Genomic DNA, 9,505 nt, shown 5'->3' on the forward strand with positions numbered 1-9,505 from the left:
TCTAGGTGTGAGAGCTTATGAAAGTTTTACTTGAATTTCTTAACTCTATTTGGTAACTTCATCCCATTTAAAAAATGTTTGTTTTTAATACAGAAGGAGGAAGTAAGTATTTAAAGAGAACAAAGAAGAACCCATTTGACTTCTGTACAATGCATAAACATTTGACAGACGGTAAAGGAATTCTGAGTTACTTACTTTTTTTTTTTCTTTTTTCTTTTCTCTAGTCCTTCTAGAACTCCAGTAAAAGTTGTGCCTCAAATTAGAATAGAACTTGAGCCTGAAGACAATGATTATTTCTGGAGGAGCAAGGGAACAGAAACTATATTGTAACCTGTTTGTCTTTCTTACAACTGACAGTTTTTGTTGTTTATGTTCTTGTTTTTTGTCTAATTGTTTATTTTTTAATTTTTGTTTTGTTTTGGTTTTTGGTCACTGGCCAAACAATACAGTGCTCTCTCTGCTTCTCTCTTGCATAGGTAAAATCAAGACAGTAGTGCACCGTTCCTTAAAAACAACATCTGAAGAATCCCCTATTTGTTCTTATACTTTCAAATGTGTCCTCTGACAACCAAATTCCTCTGTCACTCAAGACACACACAGACCCTGTCCTTTTCCTTTATTAAGCAGAGGGCAAAAGTATTAAGGATTTTATAACACCTTTTATTAAAATATTGAAGGAACTTCCCCCTTGAGCTTTGGAGCTGTGCTTACTGGCTTGTCTTTCTGTCTGGTTAAACAAACCTTGACCTCCAGACAGTCCCTTCTCGCTTATAGCACTCTCCAGGACTGGAAAAAGTGCTGCTATTCTAACTTGCTCTTGCTTATAAACACTAATCTCTTAAGGGTTATCAAAAGAAGAAAAACTAAAGGTACTTTACTCCCACTAGAGAAACTATTGCCATCATTGTAGCAAGTGCTGGAATGTCCGTTTTTTCCTATGCAACTTTTTTTAACCCTTTAATGAACTTAGCTGTTGAGTACATTGAAGACTATTTTTCTTCCTAGATTTTGTTGTTTAAATTATGGGGCCTAACCTGCAACTTATTTTTTGTCAATTTTTTAAACTTTTTTTTAATTACTGTAAAGAAAATGAATTTTTTCCTGCAGCAGGAAACATAGTTTTGAGTAGTTCTACCTCTTATTTGTAGCTGCCAGGCTTTCTGTAAAAATTGTATTGTATATAATGTGATTTTTACATAAACATACACACACACACATATACACAGATACACCACCTCTAGGGTATGCCAGAGGGCTAGATTGGATTAAAAACACCATGTTTCTAAGCATCCATTTTTCCCTTTCTTTAAGAGAAATTTAACTGTTCTATGAAGGAGATTGGGGGAGGAGGGAGACGCTCCTTTGTAATGGGAATAACTGATGTTTTGATAATAGTAGTATCCGGGCAAAGATGCTGATTGTATTACCATTTTGATGTCCTATGCAGTATTGTTAGACATTTTTTTCATTTTGAAAACATTTGTGTGTTTGTGTATGTACTCTGTGTGTGGCTGGTACACATATGTGCAAGGGTAGAAAGAGACAGAGTGATGGTAGGTGAAGGGCAAAGTTATCTAGCCTCTCATGTCAGTTTTTGTAAAACCCAAACCACATATGAAAAATCCATCAGAGGTCCAGGAGACTTACTGTTATGCAGATGAGGGTAAATATACTTTATCACCCAGACGGCAGTCACTATCACTGATACAATAGCCCTTATTTACAATACAAAATGCATAGGACTGTGATAGACCATTTTTACATTTATAAAGTGTCTATGAGAATGCAGTTGGATCGCAGAGGTACATATATATATATATACATTTTAACAATACACTTGTCTTTAAGATTGAAAGGCAATTATTCTTTGTGATTGAGGCATATAGAATATACATGTCTATATACGTGTGTGTATGTGTATTTCAAAGTACCATATTGAAAGTTAGAAAAAAGAAAATTAGATCTTTAACCAAATTTAGCATGTTATCTAAACGTAGTGTTTTAATAGGCTGCATTATGTATTATGAATCTGCATTAAAAACAGCATTTTAAATGTTGAATCCATAATTTTGGATTCCTATAACTATATTTGTGATATATGCTGACTACGGTCGTTGGAGGAGTACTAGAAGCAGAACGAAACCACTTATTTTGGTTTCATAATATGCACATATTTGACTCCCACTCATTCTTATATTAATTAAATTATAATTCTGTCCTGTTGAAATTTTGATTATAAAAATTGTATTGTTCTAAATTAACTGTTACTTTTATATCTGATAATCTTAAAACTTCAAATTTTATACAAATTAGACACAAATGACCTACAATTTTTTTCATTAAAATGAAGGCGGCAAAGTGAATGTTATTTGTTAAAACCTCACATGCCAAATTTTGGCATCATGTTTGTATTTAGAGCTATCCTTAAAATGATTACTCTGTATTATCTAGTTTTTCATTACTTTAATATAAAACTATATGAAGTTTTTCTCTTTGTTTCTCCTGAGCATCAATAAAATGTTTAAAAGCCATGCATATTAAATTTAGCCTAACCTAGGATCTTGTTAAATTAAAGACACTTTTGTTCACTTTTATAAAAGCTCTAAATAGAATAATTTATTTTTCTGATCATGAATCAAGTATTTGAGGATTCATGCCCCTCTCTGTCCCTTTCAAAGAACTCCTGAAGCAACTTAACTCAGTATTTCAGCCTTTGAGTATATCTAAAAGCTACCTGCACCTTCATTTATGATCCATATTCTGTGACAGAAGGTCAATACTCATGACATGAATGCAGAGTGGCACCTTGTATTTGCTTAAAGGAACAGTTAGTATCGAACCTTTTCAATATTTTGGAACCCAGAGAAGTATTTTAAAAATCATTTACTTTCAGAGGAACACAGATAGTTACCAAACAAACAAACAAACCCTGAGGTCCACACAGAGCCACCGAATTATCTGTATTTTAACTGAATTTACACACTATAAAGGACTAACCAGATTTTTGGTGGTTTTGTTTCTCTGTAAACTGGACATACAGAACACAACAGTAAATTTTTTACCAAGTGTCTCTTCCTGATGTAAATGCAAAGAGAACAGATTCAAGTTGTTAGAAGTAAAGCAGTAAGTGCAGTTGTTAACTAGAAGTCCTGTGGTAGTACAGACTTACCGTTGGAAGGAAAGCATCACCAGGTCAAGAGTCTGATTTATCAGAGCAGAAAGGCCCATGGTTTTGCATTTGAAAGAAAATCTTTTAGAGACACTGTTTTCCTTGAAAAACGTCACTCTCCTATGTAAAACAGTGACCAACTTGCAATCCTAATCATTTTGTGTTCCATGCTGAGAACTGGAATCATTTTGTGGTCCAGGCAGGCAGTGGAGTGGGGTGGGGGGGATGGAGGAAGTCAGAGACATAGGGAAACAAACCTTTAATAGTCAGCCGCCCACCACCTCAAAGAAAGGGGGAAAGAGAAACAATTGTCTGCCGCCAGAAATTCAGTTGGTATATATTTTTATGCACATGCACCAACACACACAGAGTAAATCTTTTATCAGCTATATATTGGTGTTTAATACAGAGAACGATTGTCTTCCAAGTTTTTGCTTCTTTTTTTTAAACTGTGTTAAGTACTTGAAATGTATTGACTGCTGACTATCTTTAAAAAACAAAAACAAAACGATTTGAGTTGTATTACAGAGGTTGACATTGTTCAGGGGATGGGACAAAGCTTTCTTCAACCCTTTTCATACCACTTAATGATTTTGGTGCAGGAACTTGCGATTTTCTTATTTATTCCATGAGATTTCACATCCCCTCTTCACAGCATGAGCATGAAGCCCAGTGGCACCAAGTGGCTGAATACAGTCAAATGATATTTTGCTTGGGCCTTGGGAGTTTTTAGATGATGATTTCATCAAGCTTTATTGCAGCCTGAAATAAAAAAGCTTTGTGGTATATGCTAACCAGTCAAGTTGCGTTTTGACCAGGAATTTGGATATGTTCTGTTTTTTGGCTCATTTCTTTGTGCTCTATGGGTACATACAAAAATCCTGAATTCTGTTTCTTAGGCAGATATTGCAACTCAGGGCTAAAGTCATCCAGTGAAATTTTGAGAGCCATAAGTAACTTTGTCCCAGTCCTACAATGTGAAGAGAATGAATAGTTGCCTCTTTTTAGCCATGTTTATGGCTGGTACATATCTGTACACATTACTTTTCAGAATCAATACGCACTTTCAGATACTCTTATTTTTATTCTCTTAAGTCTTTATTAACTTTGGAGAAATGATGCATCTTTTTATTTTAAGTGAAGTAGATCAACATGGTGGAACAAAATGATAAAGTACAGAACATTTCAATATATTACTAATAATTTTTTTCCAATATAAAACCTAAAATTCCTATAACATTATAGTATTTTACAGTTTTATGAAGCTTTCTATTGTGACTTTTATGGAATTAAGAGATGAAGAAGATGAGATATTTTAGCATTTATATTTTTCAAAATTAAATGTATACTTAAAATAAAGTAACTTTATGCATTTATGAGTGTCAAGTGCTTCTGTTCAACTCTTCAAATAATTATTAAGCGCCTGTTATTTTACGTCTTTGGGTGCTGGTGGGAATACAAATATAAGTCCAAGTCCCTACCTCTGATTGCTTTTCATCACTCTAGGCAGGAGGATAAAATAGATGTTCAAATTATGTAAAATAAGAAATTGTAAGGATAGCTATTCAAGTCTTAATGAAGTACTATCATGCAAGGGTTCAAAGCAAGAAAAAGTATGTCCACTAAGATCAATGAAATGGTTTATTGAGAAGATGGTATTGTTATTCTTCTTTTATAAAGTTAGTGAAATAGAAAATGCCATTTTTCTTGACTCTTTATATGATACTGATGTATTTCATCAATTCTCCAAGCAATAGAACTAAATATAAGCACTTATTAAAAATTACTCAAATTAAAATCCTGGAATGGTGCTCCACAGAAGATACATGACACAGACTCCCCAGGGTTCCATGTAATATTTACAACCCTCTAGGAAATTTCAGTTCAGTCTTAATTTATAATCAGAGAATGGTGGTGGGGTGGAGGGGGGAGGGTCGGGGGAGGAAAAAGAACCATTGGTAAGCAGTAAATAGCATCTGCGTGTGGATAACTACCAAATCTGCACTTTCAGCCCAGATTGCCCTCCTGAGCTTCTCACTTATATATGCAACTGATTTTGGAATATTTGTCTTTAAGTAACACGTGTTAACATACCCCAATTGAACCATCCACCTATTTCACCAGAACATACTCTTTCTTGTTCTCTGTGTCAACAGGTGTTGCCATCAGCCACATAGCTGCTCAAGCCGGAGGCCTAAATGTCATCCGTAATTCCTGCCTCTTCCTCATTTCATTCATTCAGGGAATCACTATTTCTGTTTTATCTGCTTAGTAGATCTAAATAATTAACTTTTTATAAATATCTTCATGGCCACTAATGTGTTTAGACTCCATCATCTGTTACTTGGATTAGTGAACTAGCCTCCCACTGGTGCCTCTTCCTCTAGGTTTGCCTGTTGAAAATATATACTCCCTGTCTTGCTTCCAGGATCATTTTATTTTAATGTAAAACTGACGTTTGTGCGTATTAGTGAACTAAGACTTCTCCTCTCTAAAATGCCATTAAAGTGATTGTAAAGGAATAAAAAAAAATATATGGAAGGTAGCACAGGTAGACCAGAAACTCCCACAAAATTCTAATGATGAAAGGTAAATGCAAGTTTGGATGCTGAAGCAGAGCGTAGGAAGCTGCAGCCTAGAACACGTGTGAAGCAGCCTGCACTAAGGTCATAGATGGACAGCCAGGAGAATCTCAGCAAGGCTCAGACTCCGATGTTGCAGGTAGGACCAAGGATGGGAATGGGAAGTGGAGGGCTGAGAATGGATATTAACACGTTTTGTGTGTGTGTGTGTGTGTGTGTGTGTGTGTGTGTGTGTGTGTGTGTGTCTGTGTATATATATATATATATATATATATATATATATATATATATATATCCCCTTTCCCGCCTCTGCTTGCTAATAAGCCTAATACCAAGCTCTTATCTTTAAGTTGAAAAAAAAATCAGAGGGTTTTTCTCTAAGATAACAGAACAAATTGCCTTGGGAAAAATTGGGAGCTCCTGTTAAAAAACTCTCCTCATCTGACATTAATGAATAATTATCTTTCTGTACACTCAGGCAAGGCCTGAGGGTCAACAAGATTCACCCACAGACATAAAGCACCCTGTAGATATGTATAGACAATAAGAATCACAATATGTTTGAAGAAATCCTTTAAGCGTTACTGAGAAAGACTGAGATTAGTAGAAAAGATCAATCCTATGAAAACAAGCATTTCAAATACTGGGAGATAACTTGAGAAAAATCATTGTAATTTGTTTTACATTTGAGAAAACACCTGTACAAAATTTGAACAGGATCATTTAAAATAGAATAATCAAAGAATGAAAGGTAACACTTGGAAATTTAAAATACCATTCCAAATCTTAAAAGAATTAAAGAATAGTTGGAAGATAAAGCTTGTGAGATATTTCAAAATATAGAATCAAAAATAAAAGAAAAATAGTCAGATATATAGGGTACCAATGTATAATAAAGAAAATTTCTCAGAAATGAAGGTTGTTACATATCTTCATATACAAATCTGAACAACTCTGAATAAATAATTTAAAATATATGTGCATAGCACTGTTGGCTTTCAGATTACCAAGAATAAAAATTTCAGAACACAAGAATAAAAGAGTATCTTTAAATTGTCCAGAAAAAGAGGCCACATACAGAGAAATAAAAACCAAGGTTCTTTTCAACAGCAATTTTGCTTTTCAACAGCAAAATTGGAGGCTAGAAGACACTAGTGCAATGTTTTTTAAAAACTCTGGAGGAAAATAATTTTAAACCGAAAATTTTTGACCCAACTAGCCCATCAATCAAGTGTAAGGCAGAATAAAATATTTAGAAATCATCAAATTCCAAACAGTTTATCTTCTGTTCACCTGCTTCTAGAAAATTACTTAAGAAGGTACCTCACTGAGGGATTTAACTGAGACAAAGAGTCAAGGTCACAAAAAGCAATTGATCCAACCTTACTGAATAGTCAAGTCACAGAATAACAGATCTACATCAGGCCTAGAGACCAATCAAAACTAATGAGAGAGGACAGAGGGCTTTGGGAGAGAACATTAAAAAACTACTCCATGGAATGGTTAAAATGACTGGAAACTTGGAAAACTTGAGTGTAAGATAAAAGCCTTGAAAAAAAAAAAGGGCAATTAGAAAGTTCTGGAAAGAGAAAAGTTGCACAAGAAAGTCATGGTCTAAAAATTAAGAAACCAGTCCCAATTGGAATAGAAGTTAGAAGACATCAAGGAAAAGAATACACTAGATTCTTCGAGTAAGAATCTGGAAGATATTGGGGATATGGTGAAGAAGGCATGTGTTTATTTTCCCAAATAGAAATCAAAAGCAATCAGAAAGTTCAGGAAAAATAAATACTGTATGAGCAGTAAATACTCCAAATATGTAGTAGACTTGTTTTGAACTCTTGATGGAATGGAAGAAAAGAGAATTTACTTGAACTTGACATTCGCCTATGAGTGGCTCAGGTGTAAGTAATTATATTGAATTTGTAATTATACCCCACTACTTGGCTCTACTAGAATATTAACACAGCCATCATACCAAATGTCTGAACGTATTGGACCTGTATAGGCCCTGGCTAAGGGCCTAACTCTGTGCTTTGCAGAATGTCCGCAGTGCCCTGAGCTGAGACGAGATTTGTGGATTCTGTGGACTTCCTTCCGTGTAAATCATAGAGGGGAATACTCCCCATAGCTTTGTTTGTTGTTATTATTATTTTCTTATTAAATATTATTCTAAAAAAATAGCCATCATGCTAACATTAGAATATTAACCACAGTCATAATAATGGAAACACTATTTATTGGTTTCAACATTCAGAACCAACCCATAGAAATAACATGGGACATCAAAAAATGTTAGAGAAACACATGCAAATGAGATTAACCTTGCCATCATAAAAGGAGGCTGAAAGAATGTTGGGAAGTAGGAGTGAGAGGGAAAAGGTTGAGGGAAGTGTGGGAACACAGTATGTCAGCAATGTATTTGGAAGAACTGAAAAATTTTAACTTTGACTTAAATAGTCTGGGGTTAGGAAGCTTCTGGCTTTTGTTCAGTGTCTAGATGCTGTCAGGGCTGGCATCTCTTGTGATTCTCTTTGTTGTTTCATTCATATTCACAAGAGAACTGTTGTACTTTCAGTCATCATATCAAAGCAGGAAGAAGCAGGTAGACAGGCTAAGGGCCTTCTCTTAGCCAGCCTTCGCCGTCACATTTGGGAAAGGGAGCTCTGCCCAGCAGACTTCCCCTGTGTCTCGTTGGGTAGATCTGAATTACTCCCCACGTTTAGATCAACCACTGTCTAAAAGGAATTTGATCAGCATCTTCTGGGGCTAGGTTGGGGTTGGGGTATCTCAGTCTACTATCTAAACAGATCAGGATTGGTGTCAAGGGGTGGAAAGAATGGGTGTTGAAAGGAGCAGAAGCATGGTGATATCTTCTGTTTTGAAAACAAGCCATTCTCCAGCATCTGCAGTGCTGTTGTCTTCTTTTACCCTATTTCACCCGACCTTGAATGTCAGGCTGGCCTGGTAAAAATTGAGCTTAGTCAGGTTATTTCAAACGTTGAGACTCAGTGAGAGAATTATCAAGGGGGTGCATCAGTTGAGCATTAGCCACAGTGGAGCTTCAATTATTGATTAGGTTTCTCAGCTGGCAGACACAATTGCTAACTTTGGGCAGAGCCACAAGTAACTATGACTTAGTGGATTAGTGACTATATATAAGCTGTTTTTAAAGGAGCAGCTTTTTGAAGGGTGAGACTGTGATTAGCGGCTATAATTAGAAAAGTGCTGAGTATGTTTTTGATGCCATGATACATATCCTCATACTAAATATACAATTTAATACAAAAAGTGTCTTTTTATAGAGTGCTTCTAGAATACCATGCAAGCTGACATCTTCATTATGAAAACAAGTTAGGTTTAACATTTCAAGATATTAATTATTTACTATCTGAGATGGGAGGCTTGAGTCTTCCATTAAGAAGCTGCAAAATGATGCTGTTGAGTTACTGGCAGGCTACTTTTTTTTTATTGCAATCCTTAAGAGATCGAACATATTTCAAAGACTTCTTAGAACAGCTGAGTATGTGGGTGACTTATAGGGACGGAAGTGGAGTACAGTGGTTAAGCATCGAGGCTTTGGAGTCAGCTTTGAATTCCAGCCTTGCAAAACCTTCTGAGTCTCAGTTTCCCATCTGTAATTAGAAGTAATAACAGTATAGTATCTATCTCTTAAGGTGGTTGGAATGAGGCATAAGAAAAGATGTTAAGATACGTAAAATATTTAGTACAGCTCCTGTCAGAAATAATACTT

General features: G+C 35.3%; 1 protein-coding gene across 3 annotated transcripts in view; it reads left to right on the forward strand.

Annotated features, from left to right (window-relative positions):
* The window catches only part of SLC4A4 (solute carrier family 4 member 4), a 353,735-nt gene extending 349,192 nt beyond the window's left edge, over positions 1–4,543 (forward strand). For all 3 annotated transcript variants that reach the window (XM_027087718.1, XM_027087719.1, XM_027087720.1), the window contains one exon: positions 225–4,543. The gene's annotated coding sequence lies outside the window, so the exon portion shown is untranslated. The remainder of the gene's footprint in view (positions 1–224) is intronic.
* Positions 4,544–9,505: the final 4,962 nt, after the last annotated feature.

Source organism: Aethalodelphis obliquidens, unplaced genomic scaffold, assembly GCF_003676395.1.
Source record: "Aethalodelphis obliquidens isolate GAN/ISIS:26980383/991018 unplaced genomic scaffold, ASM367639v1 scaffold59, whole genome shotgun sequence".
In the NCBI taxonomy this organism is placed as follows: Eukaryota; Metazoa; Chordata; class Mammalia; order Artiodactyla; family Delphinidae; genus Aethalodelphis; species Aethalodelphis obliquidens.